Raw genomic sequence first — 23,422 nt, forward strand, 5'->3', positions numbered from 1 at the left:
AAAAAAAAAAAAAAAAAAAAAGGATCCAAAATGTGAGAGGCAGTGGGTTACACGGCTGATGTAGAGTAGAAATTCAGAGATGACTCCTGTATCTGGTGATCTCAGCTGAGAAGAATGAAGCTGAAAAATTGAGAAGAACAGGGCCTTTGAACTCCCAAAAGGATGTTAAAGAATCTGGTATTAAAAACAAAGATCTTTCATGGTGCTCAGGAGGGAGTCTCGAACGCTGTATCAGAGCACTTGCCTTTAGTTTCTTCACAACCACGGCAACCACAGCAAGATCACTCACCAGCTTTCTCCTCTGTAGTAGGTTAGAAATAGCTTATGTGTTGTTGTTCAGGATGAGGAATAACACTCAGGGGCAGCTTAATGACACCAATGGGGAGTGACCGTTCAGGGACAAAGACAGACCAAGGCTTTCGGGAAACAGAGGAAGCAGTGTTAGGGAAAGAAGTTAATTCTTCAGTAGACATCAAAGACTTCTTTCTTTCTTTCTTTCTTTCTTTCTTTCTTTCTTTCTTTCTTTCTTTCTTTCTTTCTGGGCAGGCTCAGGCCTGCCCTGAGGGCATAGCTGGCATGGCATGTGGTGCCAGGGATCGAACTGTGGTCCCCTGTGCCTGCCTAAGCAGGCACTTTAGACTGCTGAGCTATCTCGCTGGCCCAAAGGCATCATACTTTCTAACGCCATCTAATAGTAGAATGTAGCGTGTGCTTCTCTATCTTCAGTGCAGCTGCAAGTTCTTTATGTGAGTTACTTAACCTTTTTTGTTTTTTTCTTTTTGCGGAATTGGGGATTGAACTCAGGCCCTTCTGCTTGCCAGGGAAATGCTTATTCCACTGAGCCATCTCCCCGGCCCTGAGTTACTTAATCTTGCAGTAACTGTATTCAATTTGTAGATTTTATTGGTTATCTCTTAATAATGCATGGCTTGAAACAACAACTACTTCTTTGCTCAGAGTTCCCATGAACCAAGCCTGCTTGCATGGCTTAGCTGGGGCATGGCCCCCCCAGGTCTGGCAAGGAGACATCCACATTGGCTTGGGTCCTTCTGAGGCTGTGCTGGGGCTCGGTCCCTTGTGTACTGAGTCGCAGACCAGAGCGAGGATCCAGTTCCTTGGCGCTCCTGGGCTCAGAGCTGTTGCTGGGGCTCTTGTGGGGAGAGCAGCTGCCAGGGGCAGCTCACAGTGCAGCAGCCAGCTTCACCAGAGTAAGAACCAGAGGTCACTGTGAGCCACGGGGACGTCACAGTTCTTCGCAACCAGTGTAGGACACGGAATCTGCTACGGGTTAACAATCATGCCCCCTCCAAAATTCAGGCTGGAGTGTGAAGAAGTGGAGCCTGAGGAGGTAAGTGGACCCCGCATCCCACCAGCAGGATGAGCTCGGATGAAAGAGCTCGAGGGGGCCAGGAGCCCTCTGCTGCTCTGTCTCCTCGTCCACTGGAGGCTCGAGGTGAGAGGAGCAGAGAGTGGCTGAACCCGGCAGCACGTCAATCCTGGGCTTCCCAAAACTACGAGAAATAGGTTTCCACAGCTGATGCGTTGCCCAGGCTCGGTGTTGTGTCGCAGCAGGGCGCACTGACTGAGATAGCGCACCTGCGGTTTTCTGCCCCCTGGGCCGTGCTGCTGGCCTGTGGGCCATGTGTGGAGCGCCACGGGCTGAAGGACAGCTCAGGACCGAGGCACATGTGTTTTTCTACCTAATGCTGCCCCCAAATTGGTGGTAGGGTGGACCAATCACTGAATCTTTAGGCTTTTGCAAACAGTCTTATACTAATGTTTTTCATTCTTATTCAGTAATTAATAGCCGAACATCAAACAACAGAAATGCTGATTTTCACACACGGTTTGATTTTAGTTACAAATGCAATAGCAGGTTTTGCCTCTCAGACTGGATTTCGATGCCACCTCTGGTGGGATGCCCCTGGGCTCACAGGAGGACCCTCGACGGGCCCACACGAAGCCCCATGCTTCCTTGTCGGCCACACCGCTCTAGGCCCTCTCAGGTGGCTGCCTCCCCACCCGAAGGTCTTGCCGGACTTTATAGACGACACCCTTCCCCAAGAAACGATGCGTTCATCTGCAGAAAGCAGATGTTCTGTGAAGACAAAACTCAACAAAGTCCAAAATCCAAAACTACAGGAAGCCCAAAGGCAAACAAAAGACACCCCCCAAATCTCATTAAAGTGGACAAAATTCCTTCAGTTGTTCAGCGTTTAGCTCTCCGGAGTGCAGCTTTTTGATCAGTTGCTCCATATAAAATATAGTTGCTTCCTTTTTCTCCTTAATTCATTGACAGAGCAAAGTTAAGAGTCTGGTTTTGAATTAAAATTATTTTAATTTATAAATGGGTCAGTTGTAGGTACCAAGGAAAGAAGAAAAGCCAGACAGAGAAGCAGTCAAAAGAGATCAAGTAAAGCAAAGAACCCTGCTACGCTCTCTGGAGAGGTGACTACAACAGGAGAAAGGCACACGAGTTGCGCCCGATGAAGGAGCCAATCTCTAGGACCCCAGAGGAAGCCTTGGGACATGCGTGCTCCGTGCGTAGTTGCAGAACAGCCCCAAAAGGATTCTCAGTCGCCATAGTCAGCTGCAACGTGTGACAGCAAACAATCTTCCAAACTGTGAAGATTTTAGTAGCTGAAGGGGGATTACTAAATAAGACTGAGTTGATGAGTCTATGGTCTCTCCGAGTAGATTTGCCTGTGCTGTCCCCACCGTGCCCATATGTGACAGGAGCCAGTACATTCCTTACTCTGTCTCCTTTGATTCTCTTCCCTCCAAATTCCCTTTCCCTTGACTTCTCTATTCCTAGTAAACGCCACCACCACCCACTCACTGACTTCCGTGGACACCTTAGGTATCTCTTGCCCCACATACCTCACTGATGTGTAGTGGTGCCTCAGCCTCCCAGGTACACCAGGGGCCTCCCTCTTCTCCGCCCAGCCTGCTGCCTGCCTCATCCAGGCCGTCCTCAACTTTCTGGGTGCCCTGGTCAAATACCCTTGTTTCTTGTTGATCTTGTTGCTATTCTTGTCCCTCCATTCTCTACACTGGGATAATCTTTATGAGCTGTACATTAGGTGACACCTCTCCCCTGCTTCAATCCTACCGGCCTGGGGACAGAGGCTATGAGGACACGGCCTTCCCGCATGCTCACTGCTGGGCACCACTAGGGTGCATTCAGCACCTGCCAGCGCCCGCAACAGGGCAGCGCCAGGCTTCCTCCTGACCCCAGAAGGGGGGCGTTTCCAAGGGCAGAAGGTTACATGTTGGATGCTATCTTTGCTGGAAAGGATCAGAATGCAAAGGCGAGATGAGGTTGCATTTCCGGGAGTCAGGCAAGGAGAAGCAGGAATGATTGGTGTGTGTGTGTGTGTGTGTGTGTGTGTGTGTTTGAGACCTGGGCTCTCCACCCTTTCCCATCATTTATCTCAAATCACTGCCTCTGGGAACACCTAGCCAGGCAGAACAATGTGAGGAAATTTGCCTAGCACGTGTTTTCTGAACTCTGCCAAGCATTTGGTTAACCCCAAGGAGTTGGTCCTGCTTCCAGTTTGACCTCGGCCTTCTCACAGGGGTCAGGGGGTGTCTCAGCAGAGAGAAAAGTAATTAGGAATTCTGATGTCCAAAATTAGTGGAGGAAAGATTTGTTTAGATTAGAGGTTGCTGGCCATAATCAGCTGACTTTAAGGCAGGGTGGCGTGTCAGAGGAAAGATACCTCATGGCGGGCAGAAGGTAGCGAAGAAATAAGGGCAGGCCACAGCTCTTTCTACCCCTTATAGCTTATCCAGGCCATTCAGGGTGCAGAGCAGCTATGCCCTTAAACCTAGTGCCTTGATCCTAGCAGCACACCATGAATCAACTGCAGCATCACACACTTTAGATTCAGCCACTTCTGAAAAAAACCCACCAGTAGCTACATAAGGCTTTGGGAGACACGTTAGACATCGACTATACCAAGGCAGAAGCTCTCGGTGGTCTCTCATGCTCAGCTCAGGAGTGGAGTCCGGAACCTGAAATGCTATCTACCCAAAGCGGGGCCCAAGGGCAGAAATGTTCAACAGTCAACTCAAGTTTGCAATGTGGTGCTGGGTTGTTTTTGCAAAGGCCATCCTTCAAGTCTTGTTTGGGCCCCCAGGTAATCATTGTTTCTGTGCTAGATGTGAAAGTATAATTGTTTAAATGTTAGACAAAGTAGATTATAAGACAAAACAAGACAAAGACTCATGTAAATTCCAAAGGAACACACCTCAAAGATTTCATTCAATTCATTCATGAATCAGAGAACCAATAATATGTTAAACCTGTCCCTAGATCATGTGCGAATCTCTGTCTCTGTCTCTCTGTCTCTGTATCTGTCTCTGTTTGTCTCTCTCTGTCTCTTTCTCTGTCTCTCTGTCTCTCTGTCTCTCTCTCTCCCTCCCTCCTTCCCTCCTTCCCTCCCTCCCTCTGTACGACTTGATAGATTCCTGGTTTCAGCTCAACAGGGCCTTATATCACCATCAGTAGGGTATCTGGTCCCCTGGATTTAAATTGTTTTTATTTTTAGTAGGTAGAATCCCATCAGTCATCCTCTGCTCCCAAAGAGCTGTAAAATGACTCAGAACTAGAAAGTCAAGTCCAATAATACGGAGAAAAGACAGTAATGTATTTTGCCTATTCCCAGGATCCAGGTGTGATTTCTGAGAAGGACATATTTGAAACTGCAATTAGAGTAATTTGATGGCAGCTTATAACCAGAGGTGGATCTTGACAGCCTGCTGGGGCTTCCACTCCTGTCTGGCCATTGCAAGGCGACCTTGTGGCCACCAATATCGCAGTAACATTTACGAAGAGCCTAGTCTGTGCCAAGCACAGGGGTGAGTGCTTTCTGCAGACAACCCCATCGGGTCCTCTAAGCACGTCAGCTCTTCTTGTCTTCATTGTGCAGATGAGAAAACAGAGGCTTAGAGAAGCACAGTAATTCTCTTCAACTCACAGAGCTACAGGAAGAAGCGGAGCCCGGATTGGGAGGCATATGAGAAGTCGTGCTGCACGTTGCCCGTTGCAGACAGATTATGATTTACATACTGTTTTAGCTACTGTTCTCACGGGTGGGACAAAATACCAGGCACCCACAAGGTACAGGCTTAGCTCAGCCCAGTTTGTAGGAGTTTCAGTCCGTAGTTGACCAGCTCCAAGGCAGGAGGAGATGGCTAAGTGGAAGCAGTCCATGGCAGGGCAGGCAGGAAGCAGCAAGCAGCATCCTCCCTGTCCCTTTTAATCCATTCAGGCTACAAGTTTATTTCTTAGTGCCACCCACACACCCTTAATCCATAGCCGCACCTCTTATCCAGCATCACTTTGATCCAGCCGCTTCCCTAAGCCCTACACATAAGCTCACAAGGCTTTGGGTGGAGTACATGAAACGTGAGTTGTAACATTCAGTGTCTCTGATCAAATTCTTTCGAAAAATTCTGAAAGTTCAGTATTTATGTTTTATCAGCGAAGTTGAGCTGCTACGGCCCGCACAATCCCCCGGGGTATCGGGGAGACTTCTACAGCCCAAGTCTGTGCCTGGCCAGCATCGCTATTGAGAAGTCTGGAAGTCTGATGAACAGAGCCCCCCTGGGTTCTGCGTAGATGGACATTTCCACGGACAGATGGGACTTGGGCTTATCGTGAGGCCAAGTCAACTTGGAGGAGCTACTTCTAGACACAAGCAGGAACAGGATTGGGATTGCTAACAGGCTCAGTAATCAAGATAAATAATATTTAATGTAATGAAAAAAATTAATGCCAAAAAAATCCATAGTAAGCATCACATCAAAAATTTAAACAAAGACGGGATTGATGTGTCTGAGTTTTCCTTTTGCCTTTAGCTCCAAAGTGACTCAACCTGGCCAGACTACCTGCCCATTTCCTGGAGGAATTCCCCAAAGGCCATGGTTGTGGGTGTTCTTGTAGGCTTCCTCTGAAACATTTCTTCTGACTATGCATCAGGATTGTAAGTACAAATACAGCAACTAAAATAAAGTTCAGTGTTCTTTTCCATTCCTTAAAAAAAAATGAATAAAGCAGGCCAGTTAGCATCTGGTAGCTCCTCATGCTTCACAGTGACCACAGCTGAGTAACCAGCACCCCCTGAAGCAGAAGGGCGCTCTGGGTGTGGCAGGTAACTCTCCCCCGAGTCTGAACTCTCTTTCTGGCATGAGCTCGGGTGATTCCCTTGCAGAGACTCTCCTGTGGTCATGGTTTTTGTCTTTTGGAGGGATGAACGCCTTTGACCTTGAGCACAAACCAGATTTATGTGAATTCTTGGTCCACAACACACTTCCCTCGCTGGCCCAACTGCAGGCTTATCTTCTGATTAACACATTATTTATTTCAAACTAATAAATAGGCCATGAGCATGGAAAATAGAATGCAAGAGAAACAGCGAGTCTCACCTCTGTCCCTCCCCATCTGCCCTCCGTGAAAACAAGGGGTGAAAATGCAGCCCTACAGCCTGGGTCACAGGCTGTACCATCTGCCCAACTGCTGCCACCGGGCAGCCAGAGCCTGTGCCACTGTACGCCGTCTCACTGATTGTGCTCCTGGAGTGGCCCCTGGCTGTGCTTTGCCTTGGGTAGTGGAGGCCTGGGGTCAGCCTAGGACAGCAAGACTGTGGCAAGCTGGGGCCAGATCTGTGCAGCCGGGGATGGTGCTGCGTGGGAATCATGGGGTTCTGGCTGCTCCGCTCTCCCAGCATGAGAGAGAGGACTCCATCAGGGAGCCTGGGGCTGCGGGAGAAAGGAAAAGCTGTCAGTGTTTCACCCCAGTGGCCGGGATTGGGTTCAAGGTTTTGTCTTTTTTCAGCTGAAACCCCAAGGGCAGAAGCAGCCAGGGGTGCTTGTTAGTGAGAAGAGGATGGGGCATCCCAGCACCACACTGAAATGCAAATCTGCATGCAACATTGTTTGGTCTTCATCCACCTGCGCTGGGGCTGGAGGAGCACACCCTCAGCCTCAGCTGGTGCCCCAGGACAAATGACAGACTATTTTTACTCAATATCCCCATTTATACAGTGGGACACATCAGACAATTTGCCTCAGAGTGATGCTGCATGGATGGAATAGAAAACAAATGAAGGCCCTCAGACACCAGCCCGTGATGACCACAACACGAATGACACTGTTAGCGCTCCCACTGTGGCTCTGGTGATGAGCCAGGAGGGGCTTTGGCCTCATGCATGGCACAGAGAATCCTCTGTTGTCCAGGCTCCACCCACTCCCCATGCTTCATCTCCTTCTCTCGGCCTCCTACCCTGATGGAATGAGGGAAGCTGGGGTCGCCTCCCAGTGGGCACACTGGCAAATTTTCAGCCTGTAGCCCTCTGGCCACTCTGCCCCTGCTGCCCCCCGGGCCTTATAGCTTTAGCAGATGCAGTCTGCCTGCTGCTTGGAATGTTGGCTGCCAATGGCCCAGGGTCATCCTCTTCTCCTGAGCTCCGCCCCTGGCTGGGAGGCATTGGACAGATGTCTGGGGGTTGTGTCCTTCAGCCATTGCCCAGGTGATCCCAAATGCTGTAGGGTCCCTGGGCTCCAGCCTCCTTGCTTCAAGGAGGGGCACCTACTGCGGGGCGGCTCCCACCCCAGAGCTCCTGGTGGGATCGCTGATGTTAGACTTCAGAGCTTCCACACTGTTGTCCTTCCCTTGCCCTTTCCAGCTTTCCTCAGTCCCCAGGAGGCCCCCTCTAGGGTCACTTCCTCAGTCAGCCACTTGCTGAAGTGTCCATACCGTGGGCTATCCTTCTAGGGAATCTCACCTGAGACTTGGTGCCTTCAAGGTTCAGTTCTGCTGGTGCACCAGGAGGTCTCAGCCAGGGTGGAGCCTGGGCCTCCCTCTGAGCCCTCTCAGCTTCTCAGCCTGATTGCCATCTTGTCCCTCACCTTGTACTGAATTAGCTGGGAATGGCTTCATCCAGCACCACACTGTGAGAGGCTCCATGCAAGGTCAGGATTCCCCATGTCTTCTCTCTGTATCTCTGGCCCCAGGACAGGTGTTTGTTACATATCAGGGACTTAACGGGAGATCCAAATCGAGATTTTACTTAGGGTTGAGAACCACTCACTTTGTTCTGGAAAGAGAAGCATTTGAAAGGTGAACTTTGCCAAGAAGACAGGCAGCATCTGGCCCATCCGTCATAATTTCTTTTTTCTCCCCTTCAGGGCTGGCTGCTGAGAAATATGTATCGAAGGGTAGTTTGGCAGTGATACTCGGTTAATGGAGACACAGGCCTTGGGTCGGTCTGTTCTCCTGTGGTGTGCATGAGCAATCTTTTTAAAAATTAGGTTTAGAGAGAGTTGCACATGGAAGAAAAGACAGTGGTTAAAACATAAAGTGGTTTTTCCTTGTGAAACAAGATCCTGAGAAAGGAAGTCTCTAGGGCTGATATTGCGGCTTCATGATCCTCAAAGACCAGAACCCATGTTCTTCCTTTTCTGCTGTGAGCTGTGTGTGACTTTCCTGCTTGTGGTTTGGGGCTAGAATGACCCTTGAGGCCCATGTCTTCATAGGTGGGGCTGCAAAGATGGCGGGGTTCCGGGGGCTCTGTGAGGAGGGGAGGCCTGGTTAAAGGCTGGCCACTGAGGTGTGACCTGAAGAGCTTGTCTCCCCCACCAGCTCCTCCTCTCTCTCTTTCCTGGCTCCTGTGATGCGTGCATCTCCCTCTGCCAGGACCCTCGTAGTACCATCTGATTGGCCAGGGGCTGGTCACCTGGGAGATGGGGAGAGTGACAGCTGGGGGTCTCTTGCTTCTTTCGAGCCTTCTGTTCCAGCTTATGGGGAGACTCCTGCTTCTCCATTCTTCCTGTGGTCTTCACAAGCTCCCCCAGGATGTTCTCTGGTGTAGTCCAAGTGGTGCCTGTTAGGTTGCCTTTGCTGGTAAAAATCCTTGGACTGAATGTATGTCTTGTGCTTATGTCTTCATCCCAGAACACTTGATCACAGCCTAACATGTCACATAGACAAGAAGGCATCTGATAAGTTTATAAACGACAGAGTTTAACCAGGAAACTCTTTTGCAGGGAATGGGCACCGAGCGTTTGCTTCTTGGGCACGCCCTCCAGTGGCAGCTGAGCCAACCGCATTCCTGCCACGTTCTTAGGAAGAGAAAGGAACACACGAAAGAATCGTAGCACCTCTTGACATGCTGGAAGCGAAGAACGCTGCCCACCAAGAGCAAGGAATGCTGGGTAGCTGGGCAATGACTCTCGTCAGGTGTGGAAGTGGGCACATCCTGGCGAGAGTCATCGTGACTCTCGCTGTATCTCCTCCACGGTCTGGCTCCTGCTCCTCCTTTCCTGCGCTGTGCGCCCTCCGTCTCCACGACCTGCTGCCCTCTGTTCACGGCTCTCTTGCATCTGTGCCTCTGCTGTATCTTCTCCACCAGCAGCCCGTTGGCCCTGTTCCTACCCTGGAGCTTCGGAGCAGCGCTGTTGGCGTTCTGGATCTCCACGTTGCTCTGTCGGGCCGAGAGGCCTCCCTACCACTGGCGTGTCTTGTCCTGTGACCTCAGGGCACGTGGATTTGCATTGGACATGACAGAGGTCAAGCAGAGCCTGAGCCGAGCCGTTCTTACATTCCGAGGCACCTGGAATATTCAAAAGGAAGAAATGCCCAGATGTTGGTAGAATCCGAGATTTACACAGGGTCGCACTAGCGGGGTTGCCTTTCTGGGACCCTAGGTGGAAACCCAGTTGGAAGTGATGTCAAAAACCTAGAACCGAGGCCTTTTATGACAATCAGATTTGGACCAAGGAACCCTCTTGCTCATCCTGGGAGAAGGTGTCTTTGCTTCCTTCGGTTTGGATTCTGGGAGACGGTCTTTCGGAACGGACTGCTCAGCACGCGCCCTGGCAGGACATCAAGCCTTCTGGGCTGAAGCTTCTGACCAGACGTTTCCCCTGGCCAATCAAGACTTCCTGCTCGCCGGCCTTTATGGTCTCTATAAATCTGCATTTTGGAAGCTAGTTATAGGTCAGTGTTTCTTGAGTACTTCTACGTGCCAGGCATTGTGCCAAGACTTTTACCTTAATTATCTCACTTAACCCTTTCAACTGCCCCCAAGAGGTGGAGAATATTGGTTCCAATTCACAGATGAGAAAAGTTTAGGCCCAGAAACACCAGTTCATCTGCTCCCAGGTGTCAGAAGTGATCAGTGCTGGAGCCTGTGTTGGAACTGTGTGCCTCGGCTCTAGAGCTCGTGCTGTTCACCGCCTAACCTCAGACTCGTTTTGGAGTGTGTATTAGCGTTCACTAGAGGAATAGAATCAATATAAAATACATGTAGAATTATGCAGGAACTTGTTGGGTAGGCTTCTAGGATCAAAGGTGGGGGAGGTCCAATGCGTAAATGGTGGAATCGGAGGTAGAAGAATCCAAAATGGCAGCCTGGGCGCTGCGGAGCTGGCCGTGAGGAAGCTTGCTGTTGGCGTGGAAGGCCTGGAAGCTTACTGGGACTCATGGTGTGGTCTCTGCCAGCAAGCCAGAGAGTCCGTGTTGGAAGGCGGGGGGATCTGGAGGCCAGTGCCTGAGGGCAGTGGTGGAGCTCCCTGCTTCTTTCCCTTCTGCTCCACCCAGGTTGTAGGCCTGTCGGCCGGCAACGCCCGCATCCGTGGTCTGCCTCCCTGTCTCAGTTTGTGGCCTGCATGTCAGTCATCCACAGGGACACCCAGGGCTTTGCCAATCTGCTAGGTTCTTACTGCAGTCAGGTTGACACGTCACGGCAATCACAGAGAGCAGCCTATGCCCGGGGCCGCCTCCTGAGGGCAGCTGCTCCCTGGCATCTGCCTTTGGCTCCTTCCGTTGGAAGCTCACTCCTGCCCTCACTCGCAGTCCCGAGCACTTTCTCTGAGCCTGCCCTGCGCTCCCCACTTCCTCTAGTCATTTGAGTGTAATCCTGCAAACAGGTCCTTGTCCAGCAGCACTGCCACTCCCTCTCAGCAGAGTGCAGTGTCTTGATTCGAGAAGGGGCTCGGCCCTTCCTGTGGAATGAAGAGAGTTTTCCTGTCACTGTGTGGCCAGACCCTCGGCCTCGGTGCACATGCCTTGCTCATGGCGGTGCCCGGGGACAATCCTGTTCGGCAAACCCTTCCCGGTCGCTGGGTGGCCAGCTGATCTTTGGGCCCTTACGGCCTTTGACATGTAAAAACCTTTGCAATGGTTTTGAGGGTAGAGGTCTTAAATTTCTAAATACAGAAGCTAAGAAATTTTCCTTGCATAAGATAGGAAATACCTTATGGAAGGAAAACGAAATCCTGCCAAACCTTAACAAATGGAGTCTGTCCAAACCCAAGCGCTCCAGGGGGAAACGCTAACTTCCCAGCCTTTCTCACCGTGCAGAAGTGACAAGTTCCTGATATGTGTGTGTGTGTGTGTGTGTGTGTGTGTGTGTGTTTGTGTGTGTGTACACCTTAAGGATGGAAAGCTTTTGCTTCTCTGGTGAAGGAACAACTCGGAGTCTTCCTAACGAGATCTGCACAGAGTGCTAACACCACCAGGGAATTCCAGGATGTGTCAGAGACCACTTGGGGGTGGGGTGAGGGCCAGTGCAGTGGCTTTTGACAAACCAGGAGCTTGGGTGCCAGGGCCCAATCTGTCGGCACTTCCTGTTAGGACTCTCGACCAGCTGGGCGCTTTTCTCACCTGCCAGCCCTCCCTGCATTGTCCCTCGCAGGCCAGGCCAAGGCGCCTCCCTTCCTTACCTCCCACTCAAGGCCTTTCTGCCCCGCGTTGCTGCCTGTGGGCGCATGGGCGTCCTGTCAGCTTCCTCAGGGCCTGCACTTGAGACCACAATCCGCTAGCGTGATAACAGGGACGCACGTGTTTCACCCACTGGTAACAACTGTGTTGCCCCCCCTCCCCCACGCAGACACAGACAAGTAAAGAGGCTGCGGAAAGGGCCAGAGCTCACAGATAACATCAGGGTCATTGTGGTGCAGCCTTCTTGTGATTGTTTTTGTTTTACAAATAGCAACCAACCAACCAACCAACCAACCAACCAACCAACCAACCAACCAACAAGATACTGCTTTGCAAGTTCAAGAACAACGTGTGGCTCACTGTGGCTCTGAAGGTATTTGCCCTGCTGGCTGAAATGTTACCTAACAAGGCTTCTTCCTGTGTGTGTGTGTGCACAGCATGTGTGATTTTTTTGGGGGGTGGGTGGGAAGTGATGATGTGCATAAATAAGAAAATATGTTAACAATATTATCTCCCTGCCAGCAAAACCCAGACGAGATGCCCACTTCTCTATCTCCTTGGCAACTAGACTTCCTCACTGACATCACTCTGACAGAGGAGATGAAAGGGCCGCAATGCCCCAGATTCTCACCCAGCCCTGGCTGTTCCCCCTTAGAGTCCAGGTCTATCTATGCGAGGGGTGAGTGTGCGGCCCAAGCTGTCTCCAGTCCGATGTCTAGCCCTTCCTCCTTAGTTTCCTTCTGACTGGGTGGCAAGTCCCAGCCTGGAAGTTTCCTTTGGCTTGCTTTCCCAGAGCCAGCCTTGCCCTCTCTTCCTCCTCCTGCTCCTCCTCCTCCTTCTCCTCCTTCTCCCCTTTAATCCTGAGACGCGAAGCGCCCCACTAAGCAGTTGATCCCATTTGCTAGGGAGGAAGGGGGAAGAGCCCTTCCCATGGAAAAGAACTACTTCTGCTTTCCACCTTCTTTCTCCTTCCCCACTCTTGACCATCGTCAACTGTATAAAGATTCCTCCTGTCTTTATGGGGAGGCTTGATTGTCCCCTAGAGCTCAACAGAAACAAGATGAATGCACCCCAAGTGGTTTTTTCTTGCCCATGGCAGACATCACTAATCAATTGTGATTTTCCACTGAGCCCGGAGGAAGGTTGCATACCAGCAGGCTGATTGGTTTGACTTGTCCTGCAGAACATCACAAGGGCCATTGCTCTGTCCCCAATGTGTCCGTCATCCATGCAAGGGGGTGGGCTGGGCTGGAAGGGGGAGCCCTTCTGTTGCCCACAGCTTCCAAGGCACAGAGTCAGGGATGGTGGAAAGCAAAGCTGATTCTTACCATTCCTGGGAGCTTAGCCTCACGGCCAGAAGCCTGGCCTGGCTCAGCTGCTCTGGGCTTGAACGTGGTATCTCCACTCTGTCTTGAATAGGAGACTGCAGGGGCCCATGGGCCCTGAAGGAAGAGTAGCCTTGCCCCGGGCAGGGACCAGTCATGCCTTATGGTGGCTCAGGCACAAGGAGGAGGAAAGGAAGGGAGGCATAAGGAACAGGAGGAAGAGTGGCAGAGGCTGGGTGCAGCCTGTCCCTGGCAGCCCCGCCTGGCACAGTGACCCTGCAGCACACACACATTCTCCTTGTCCTCGGCTGGTGTGCAGGCACTGCTGGAGCATCTGGGCAGGGCCATCTGTCCAAATCCCTTCACAAATGAATCTGTGCCTTTGGTGGGGAACTGTGGCCGGGTCCCCAGCCCGTCAGAGTCAGCCTCGCGCGCCTTCCTGACCCCTCCGCTGTCTCTGTGTGGGAGTCTGGACCTGAGGGTTCCTTCTTGAGCCGGTTTGAGCCATCTGCGGCTGTCGGGGATGCAGCGGGGTCTACAGCACGCATCGGGTGCCCAGATGTGTTTACTCACAGCAGCAGCTTCACAGGCAGCGGGCTGAACACAGCCAGCGTCGAAGGCCGTGCTGAGCCAGGGTCCCTGCTTTGCTCGGTGTCAGCAAATGGGTAACCGTGTCCAGACCAGAGTACAGAAGAAAAGACGTCTCTGGGATGGTAGCTCTTCCCAGGCGCTGGCTCTGGGCTCCTTGCTGCACAGAGGTAGGGCTTGATGAGTGAGTTCTACTTTTTAAAAAGCAACTTTATTGAGATTTAACTCACAGATAATAAAGTTCACTTGTTAAACATGTATATTTTAGTGATTTTCACTATATTCATAGTTGTGCACCTAATACCACTATTTAAGTAGAGAACAATTTTAGCATCCCAGTGAGAAACCTTGCAGCACTGGGCCCCGCGGGCCCCGGAAACCGTGATTGACTTTCTGTCTAGAGTGCGCCAGATGTGGGCACGTCATGTAGTTCCAACACGTGGCTTATTTCGAGTCATCCATGTTGACTGTCTTGGTTACTTTTCACTCATTGCTGGGACAAAGTACTCTACACCCAAAATTAAGGAAGGGAAGATTTGTTTAGCTCACAGTTTGTGGAGGTTCCAGCCCATACTTGGCTGGCTCCAGGGCCAGGTGGTGCATGGCAGAGGGCAGCTGTTCATGGTGGCAGGAAGTAGAAAGGGCAGCCAGAGCAAAAGGGGCAGAGCAGCAGAGAGCAGGCCTCCTCCGCCCCTCCCTTATGCTGCAGGCCACCGCCCAAGGTGGGCAGCACTCACGCCTAGAATCCCAGCGGCGCTCACACCCGCAGCCCCAGCACTGGACTCTAGAAGTCCGCCCCATCGCTGCATGAGGCTTTGGGGGGACACCTTGCCACGAACGGTAACGTCATCCCGTGTGCCAAGACTTCTTTCCTTTCTATGGTTTAACAATGTTCCACTTTATAGATGTCCCACATTTCATTCACCCCATCCGCCGGGGTGCACTGGGGCTTGCTGCAGTCCAGCCTGTGTGGTAACTTGCATCATTTTCCATATGCTAATTTTGGATGAACGTGCTGTTTTCTCTCTCCCATGTGAACACCACGGGGTGGAATCACTAGTGGCTCTGAGGAACCACCACACTGATTCCACAGCAGACACCACTTGGTGCTCCTAAGGGCCCCCACAGAAGGGGTTGAGCATCTATGTCCCTAAGCACACTCGCCGTTGTCTTTTTTGTTATAATCATCTTAGTAGTAAAATGGTAACGTGCAGTTTTCCTTTACATTTATCTAAATGACGATGTTAAGCCCTTACTGGCCATTTGAGTGTGTAAAATGTCATTTTGTATCCTTCACCCTGTCCTAGCTGTGTTGTCATTTTATTGTTGAGTTGCAACAGTGGATTCTAATCCCTTATTGCTATTTTTCATCCTCTCTCGCTTTGTTTGGGTTGACTTTTCTTTTGGTTCTCGTAATTCAATTCTATTATTGACATTTCTAGGTTCTGGATACCACCTACACTCTGGAGCTTCTGAAAATTATTGAGTCACAAATGCAGGAGCAGAGAAAACATATTTATTGTGCACCTCTCGTGAGCCATCCCTCTTACCCGCAACTGATCAGAGGTGTTTGTTATTGGTCTTTTCTTTTTAAAAAGATATTTATTTATTTGGTACAGGGTCTCACTATGCAGCTTCGACTCATAGTGATCCTCCCATCGCGGCTTCCCTAGTGCTGGGATTACATGTCACCACGCCCAGTTCCAGGGACCTGCACGGTGCGCCCAGGGTTCTGGGGCCAGCATGGCTTGTGCTGCTGGGGATCCCACCCAGGGCCTTGTACCTGTCAGGCAGATGCTTGCGTTGCTGAGCTATCTCCCCAGCCCTGTTGGTTCCATTTGGCAGTGAGAAAACTGAAACTCAGAAACAAGAAGTGCCATGGCCAAAGTCCGTCACCTGGTTAGAGTGCAAAAGGGCTTTGGCCCCTGTGAATCGGAGGTCCTTGCTCTTTACTCTGCAGCTTGTGGGTCGCTCTTGATCACAATGAACTGACACTGGATGCATCAGACTTATAAGCATGAAACATTGATACGAAAGAAAATTCAGGCCTGGCCTTAGAGACCAAGCAGTGAAGTTCACCTCCATGGAAATGAACGGGTCTTGTGCAGCTCTGGGAGCCGGGCCGGGCACGCCAGCTCTGTAGTGGGCACCATGTCCGCGCTTCCCGTGTGCCGTGTGGGGGTGGCCCCACGGTACTCCTCTTGACGCCTCAGTCTTCGCGCTGGCACTGCTGCAGGTGAAGCAGCCTGGGTTTCCTCCTGAGATGGGGACAGACACTGCAGGGAAGGAGCGGGCCTTGGGCGACGTCCTGAGACAAGGGCCAGGGACAGGCGGTAGAAGCTAGGAGCTGGATCTCGGATTGCCGCTGGAAATGAGGTTCTTTATTGCAGCCCCCTCCCCCTCCCCCTTTGTTGCTCATGGATAAAGAACCAGATTGTGGGATTTGGGTGTGAGGTAGGCATCAAGAAAGACACGCAAGCAGGCTTTCCTGTGCCCCGGGCCCCCCGGTCGGCGGGCAAGCCCTGGGCTGGGTGAGGATCCAGCGGCCAGTGTCCCTTCTTGCCCGAGATGCCTTTCCTGCTGCAGCCACCTTTGGGTCAACAGACCTCAGCAGAACAGATGGTGTAGACGGCTGGTGCTGCGCTCTTAGCAGGGGGTTTCTGAGGAGGGGTTGAAGGCTCTGTGTGCCCTCCACATACACGTGGTCCTCCCCAGCTCTGCTGCTCTTACCAGGCGCACAGAGGTGCGGGGCTGCTGGGGGCTCGGCCTTAGTGCAGTGGGCAGCTGGGGTGACCTGAGGAGGCCCTGGAGTGCTGCTGATGGGACTCTAAAGTCAGACACCTTTGCTGCACACTTACTACAGCTGCGTCAGCCCAGACCCCGAGTCTGGGGCTCTGAATGCTGCCCGCAGTCCTGGCCCCGCAGTCAGGAGGTAACTGTGGTGGGGAGGGGCCTACAGATGGACGGTCACTGGAGCTGCGTGTCTCCCATCAGGGAAGGAGGCTGGATAATATGTTCTTTCAGAAGGCAGAGCCAAGTCCAGTTGAGAAGCTTGAAAATATCCAGGAGAATCTGAGGCTGGAAGCTAAAGAGTTACCTTAAATGCACTTTGTTTTTCTGGAAAATCTAGGACTCATTATATACTGGTTCTCTATCTCCCATACTGGGGGTTAAACCCCTTGACTTTGAACTGAGCTACATCCCCAGCCCTTTTTATTTCTATGATCTTCCAGTCTGAGGCAGTGTCTTGCTAAGTCCCCGAGTTTCTGGAGCTGAGCTTGAATCTGCCGCGTCTGGTCTCGTGTTTGCAGGCCGGCCTACGAGGGCCCTGATCTCTCCCCACCCACGCCTGACCTCCGCGTTGTTTGCTGTGAGCTAAGTGAGGTTTCGCTTCCTCTGGGACCAGAGCACTCTGGTTTGCTGTGTGACACGGACACTGGATGCCCTAAGCTCAGTGTCCCTGACTCACTGACCAAGAAAGCCCCCACCCCGCACCATGGCACTCGGGGGACTGGAGCAGGGACAGAGAGGCTGAGCTGTGAGCGACAATATGCTTGGCTTTGACCCCGGGGGCTACCAGTGTGTGGCAGCCCCAGCCCGCAGTGTCTTTCGGCCTTGTGCAGACACGCCCTTTCCCTTTGCTTTGACAAAGGGAGATGAGGTCCCAGGCAGGGCTGCCCGGTTCCCGCGGTGTCCGGCACTGATGGCACCGTTCTGAGCGGGCGCTGTGCGGTGAGGGGAATCTGACTTCCAGGGAGATGGGTTCATGTCCAAAACGCAGTGTCCAAAATTGCTTCCTGTTGGTAGCCGGGGCAAGTCCCCTGGGAGCATGGGTGAGGCACAGCAGCCTCTACCAAGAGTGCAGTAGGAAGCAGCCAAAAGGGTCCCTTTTGGACTTGAAAGCGCCGCCACCCTTGGGACCTAGATGTGTGTCCATGAGCAGCCCGTGTGCTCCTGTGGGGCGGACGTTGCCTGCAGGGCCGTGGGGAGGGCCGTGCCAAGGATGGTGGCCGGCTCTCCGCTCAGCTTCCTGGGAGCCTCTGTCTACCGCAGTTTTCTGTTCGGCCTTCGGCCGTGAGATGTGGATGCTGGGCTGGGAGGTGGCGGGAGAGCCTTTCAGTGAGGGACTTTCTTTTTGAAAAGGAGAAAACTCTTCTACCATGTGTGAAAATGATAGGAGATTTAAATTTCGGTGTCCATAAGTAAAATTTTATCAGAATGCAGCCACCCTTGTCTAGGTAGCTCTTGTCACACACGTCAGCATCCTTGGCAGTGGGGACAGAGACCTTTGAGCCCAAGAGATTTACTCTCTGACTTGTCACACACAGAAAAGCCAGAGGAGCGACACACACTTTTCCCCCATTCTGGAAATGGAAGTCAGAGCTTTTGCCTTCGCTACGTCCCTAGCCCTTTTCAAAAATGTTTATTTTGAACCAGGGCCTTGGAGGTTGCTCAGTTCCCCAAGTTAGGCTCACACTTGGGCTCATCCTGCCTCCACCTCCACAGTGCTTGGACTGCAGGCACTGACGCTGGAGTAGTGATCTCGAAATGGGATCAGCACGCGAGTCTTCTCAGGATCGTAGCTACAGGGCAGATCCTGGTGGGGAGGGTCTGCGGAGAGGACCTGGTACGCTGGGGGGGGGGAGGGGGGTACGCAGGCCCACTTCGGCTCCCCCTGTGGGTCTCAATCCCATCACTCCCTGCTGTCAGCGCCTTCTCCCAGGTGCAGCCTATAGGTAGGGTCCGGCTGCTGGCTCTTGGGCCTGTCGTGTGACGCTGTGCCCAGCCTGGGCAGCCCGGAGTTCACCCTGCTCACTCCCACGCGCGGTCAGCGGCTACCACGTCCGTGGTGCAGGGAGCATCCCCAGCTGAAGCTTCAGAGGCAAACCTGCTGTCTGTATTGTTTGGGGGGCCCCTCCGGGGTCGCGTCATGCCAGGGCTGCCACCGCTTGGGCTCCCTGGCTGGGCTGAGCGGCCCCAGAAGGTTCTCGGAAAGTCGCAACCCCAAGGCTGTTCCTTTCTTCCAGAGCGGTCATCCAGGCCGCAGGCCCAGCGCCGTGTGTGTCCCGGACTCCCCCGGGGTGCAGGATGCTTGGACGCGACTACACTCAGCATGCAGCACCGGCCGATGCGCGCAGCTTCCTGGGTTTTCCCAGTGAGCTTTCCTCTCCTCCGCGGGGCGCTGTTCCTCCAGGAGGTAACACGAGGGCACATTGGGTCAGGAGCCTTTCCGCTTGCTCCGTAGAAGAGGGCTGGGATCGGGCTGGCGTGCTTGTGGCCCTCTGTGTGGTGCCTGGGTCCAGCTCAGGGCCTGGTGTCCCTCCTGAGCCAGCGAGGTCCAGCGTGACCCGGGTCACAGCTGGTGTTCCATGGCCCTGACCACTGCGGTGGGGCAAGGGACAACCCTAAACTTGTTCTTTTACCCGCAGGGACACGGAATGGGCTGGGCCTTCATCCTGACCTAGGGAGAGAAAAGAAGAGACAGAATCAGTGCTTGGAGAAAATGCCAAAGAGCGCAGGAGAGTGATTCGGAGTCAGATGTCACTTCCCAGGCGCTTGCACATTCGGTCTCCTATACGTGGGCAAGATCAGTGTCCTCAACTGCAAAATCTTAAAACAGAAAACCGAAGTATATTGGACAATTGTCCTCTGTGTTTTTTTTCCCCCTTTACTTTTTCAGATTCTGCAGTTGGGAAATAGACACAGAGAGGGCTTTAAGGGATCTGGGGCTGTCGACAGCTCAGGTACCCCAGAGCCGCTGTCCTCCGCTGCTGGCATGTTAGCTCAGCTTGGCTGGGCTCTGGATGGCTTCCCCACTTCACGAAGTGTGTTAATTTTATGAGCACTTGTTTCTGACCCTGCAGAGTGGCAGTGATTTAAGGCACTGGTGTTGGAAAAATGTGCCAATTCCAAGTTGTAATTTTCTCCCATCTTAAAAATAAATAGTTAGCATTTTAGTACTTGGAGAGAGAGAGCTGGACTAGCAGAGCTGGAGGAGTCGCGGTGCCAGCCGGCCGGGATACGGAGCAGAACCGACCGAGGAGCAGAAGGGATGGGCCTTTCGGGAAGGAGCTGGGGTCTCGGTGACAGAGGGCGGGGGTGGCGGGTGGAGGGGGGCTCCAGAAGCGGTGCTTGCCCACTGCTCAGCAAACACGCCCTTCTGTCCTGAGATCACGCTATAAGGAGGAACTGTGCGATTTTCGGGTCTCCTGACCTTACCCCTTATCCATCTGCGGATGCTCCGTATCAGCAGGTGCTGTGTGGGCCAAATCGCCTGGGAGGCCTCGTGGACAGCCCAAGATCCTGCCCTGGGAGAGGCTTAAAGAGGCCGGACAGGAAAGAGGTGTTCCGCATTGGCTACAACTCAGTGCAACGGCACCTGGGAAAAGGAGGAAATGAGGTTGGTGGGTGTCTTTGCTCTCTGGGCTCCCTCTCAGGATCAGGAGAGGGGTGGTCACGGAAGGAGAGCAAGCACAGAATCGCCCCTAAGGAAGCCCCGAGGAGGGCGCAGGCGGGAGCGCCACTCTTTCCTGCGATTTCCTACCCCCCTCCCCTCTGGGCTTGACTTGGACCTCAGGAAGGCCACCTGGACCTGAGTGGGAAGGGTGGAGCCCTGGCTACCAGGGAGGGGGGAGTCCCCAGACAGCCATGCAGCACTCCTGTGGGGCGAAGCGCTGCCTGGACTCTCAGAGCCCAAGTCACTGCGGTTGTCCTCGGCAGAGGCGCTGGAGGCCTCCTGAGCCTGCAGTGACCCTTACCTCACCTGGCATCACAGCAGTCCTTAAGCCGAAGGAGAGGCCGGAAGGGATGCAGCTGGCAGGAACTGGGGCAATGGATGAAGGGCAGCTTCTGGCTGAGACAGGGACCCCAAAGGGTCACTGAGGAGGCAGCACTCCCGCTGAGCCTTGGAGGGAGTGGGGGCACCATGGCCAGCATTGCAGGGCCACCTGCGGCAGAGACTCGGGCTGGGAAGCACGGGCGGCTCTGGAGAGCCAGTCAGCAGCCAGCGCGGACTGCGGAGGACCCCCTGCGGCCTCTGCAGCCACCTTGCGCAGAGTGAGAACTCGAGAGGCAGGGCATGGTGAGCACAGGGTAAATACAGGGGCCCGCGATGAGAGGGGCCCCTGCCCTTGCCTCTGTTCTGTGGTCACAGCTGAGCAGCAGAGGCCTCCCGCCCTTTCCCTGGAAGCACCCTGGAGCTCAGATCTGTGGGCCGCGCTGAGGAGGCCTGGGCTGCACCTGTAGCTCCTAGCAGAGCCCCTAGTTCCCCATCCTTGGTCACCTGGCCTACAGAACTGGGGCACACATGCACCCGGGTGACGGTGCTGTGTCCCTTGGGCTGTGGGGCTGCCAGGGCAGTGCAGAAGGAGGTGAAACCAAGGGTCCTGCCTCCCGGGAGCCTTGCTCAGAACATGGAGCCAGGCCAGCGGGGGCTTGGTGGCATTTCTTTGCCTGCAAGGTCAAGATTTCTTAGGAAGCCAAACGCGTCACGTGGACGCTGCCTCCCTTCCTCCCCGCCCCCTTGCAGGACCTGGGTGTGGAGAGGGTATTTCCTGCTGGCTCCCCTGCTGGCCCCCGCTGTTTCCTCTGGCAGGGTGGCCGAGGCCAACCTGGTGACCGAGGAGGCTGCTTCTGTCTATCCCGCTGTGCTGTGTGACTGCACCCACATCGCTCTCCTCTGTAGAGGGCGGGGGGTGTGCTCAGACGTGGAGCCTGTGTTTGCTAGAGAGCTCTTGTTCTCCCCTTCGAAGACAGGAAGCTCATTAGCAGCAGCACACACAATTAACCCTTGGCCCAGAGTTTAAAAAGTCCCCTGAGAAAAAGAATATTTCTCGAGGATACAATCTGGGCGTAGGCTGCCGCAGGGTAGCCGGGCTGCCCAGTCTGTCAGGCCTGAGGCAGCCCCCGTTCCCAGGACACCGAGGTTCCCACGAGATGAAGGCTGGGCCAGCTCACAGCCAGAAATACCAGGAAGCGCTGGGGCAAAGTACAACGCAGTGGTGGCCACAGTCCCTGGGGTCAGCCGGTGGGCGGAGGTCTGAGCCAGCCACTTTGGGCCCATGTGACCCTGGGAGGGATCCCGGGCTCCAGCTGCTTGATCCTCAGAGCAGCGGCATGAGAACACCACCGAGTACGCTGCAGTGCAGAGGAGGGCCCAAAGGAGCGCGCTGCTAGCTGCTGTGGTCTGTGGCCGCTCCACCCAGGCCCTCCTTGTCCCACACCAGTCGGCTCCTGTGAGCCAGGTGCCGCTCGAGCTGTGTGAAGGAGGACCTCCCTGTCCTTGTGGAGGCCACACTCAGTGGGAAGGACACAGCGAACACAGTGACTGCATGACAATATGGACAAATGCGTGTCTTAGGCATCGTGGGCACAGCAGAGGATGCTGCGTGGTGAGGGTGACAGCTGACAGTGGTGATGGTGGCCACACGGGCACGGTAGTAGTGCTAGGGGCAGTCGCAGTAGTGATCGCTGTGTGTTCAGGAAGGGAGACAGCGGCGGGTGATGGAGATGTTGGTCATGGTTTGCTTGGTGGGAGGGCAGTGGTGGTGGTGCAGAGAACGTGAGCAGGAGCTGGTGGGGACGGGAGTGGAAGCAGCCATGGCCCTTGGGGTGTGGCGACGGGAGGATGGAGCCGATGACGGTGACAGGGAGGCTGGTGGTCATGGTGACCGTGAGGACAGTGGTGGTAGTGATGGTTTATCGTGAGCACAGCGGTCATGGTGGTGATGGTTGTAGTTGAGATGACCATGAGGAGACTGTGGTCCAGCTGGTACGGGGTTGTGGTAGTGCTCCGCTGGTGGTGCTGCTGCTGCTGCTGGTGCTGGCTGTGGTAGTGATGCTGCTGGTGCTGCTGGTGGTGGTGGGACTGATGTTTTGAGCAAGGATGAAGGAGGGGGAGGCCGCACTGATGCTGGTGACAGTGTGACAGCAGAGCCATGCCTGTCCTAAGAGTGGAGTACTGACATGAGGGAGGTGCGTGGGTGAGGTGCTGGTGTGTGGCCCGGCCTGACACCTGCAATGGAAGGGCGGAGAGGCTGTTTTGGCTTCTGCTTCCTAAGGTCTCATCCTTGCGGTTCTGCTGGCGTCAAGGCGGAAGCAGCCCTGATGGAGGAGAGCTGCTCACGTGTCCAGCCTGCAGCAGTGAGGAGGGACAAAGAGAAGCAGAGGGCAGGCCCACCATCTCCCAGGTCTCACCCAGGGACCCACCGCTTCCACCGTGAACAGCAAGCCAACCAAACCTCCAAAGTGCAGCCAGCACCCCAAAGTCCCTCCTATGAGAGCACAAGGCCCAGGGGACATCTGGGTGTGGACCATAAGGACTTCTACACCAGCTGCAAGGCAGCCTGACCTTCAGAGTGGCTCCTCCCCATGAGGAGCCTCCTCACACCCAGATTTGGTCCTCTGAGAACACAGAGCCGATGTCACCTTGTTGGTGGCTCTGCTTTGTGGGTCTGTCTCATGCTTGCCATGTAATCCTGAAGCTGTGTCCGCCATCTGGACACAGGAGATGATGGAGGAGTGACCTTTGTGGAGGGCTTTGGAGGCTGCAGGCCCGTGAAGCCTGTGGTAACGTGAAGCACAAAGAGGGACACCGGCCTCTGCTCCTGTCCCCCCCCCATACACAGGCGACATGTGCAGGTCATCGCTGGCCCCCAGGGGGCAGCCAGTCCTGCAGTTACTTTGTGGGAACAAGGACTTTATGCAGCCTGAGAGCTACCTATGACAGCCATGACACGGGGATCTCACTATAAGCAGGGCTCTGTGGCGGTGTCCCCCACCT

The 23,422-nt window shown here is 53.8% G+C and overlaps 1 long non-coding RNA gene across 2 annotated transcripts in view; it reads left to right on the top strand.

Moving 5' to 3' along the window:
- LOC111817269 overlaps positions 1-19,591 on the top strand; it is a 67,363-nt gene extending 47,772 nt beyond the window's left edge. Inside the window, exons 1-4 of one of the 2 annotated variants that reach the window (XR_002821509.1) lie at positions 12,005-12,101; positions 18,669-18,838; positions 19,071-19,164; positions 19,386-19,591. This is a non-coding gene — a long non-coding RNA (uncharacterized LOC111817269). Of the gene's footprint in view, positions 1-12,004; positions 12,102-18,668; positions 18,839-19,070; positions 19,165-19,385 lie in introns of those variants that run through there. The other variant, XR_002821510.1, reaches the window with a different exon arrangement.
- The last annotated feature ends 3,831 nt before the right edge of the window (positions 19,592-23,422 follow it).

This window comes from Octodon degus, unplaced genomic scaffold, assembly GCF_000260255.1.
Source record: "Octodon degus isolate 3935 unplaced genomic scaffold, OctDeg1.0 scaffold00004, whole genome shotgun sequence".
NCBI classification, from domain to species: Eukaryota; Metazoa; Chordata; class Mammalia; order Rodentia; family Octodontidae; genus Octodon; species Octodon degus.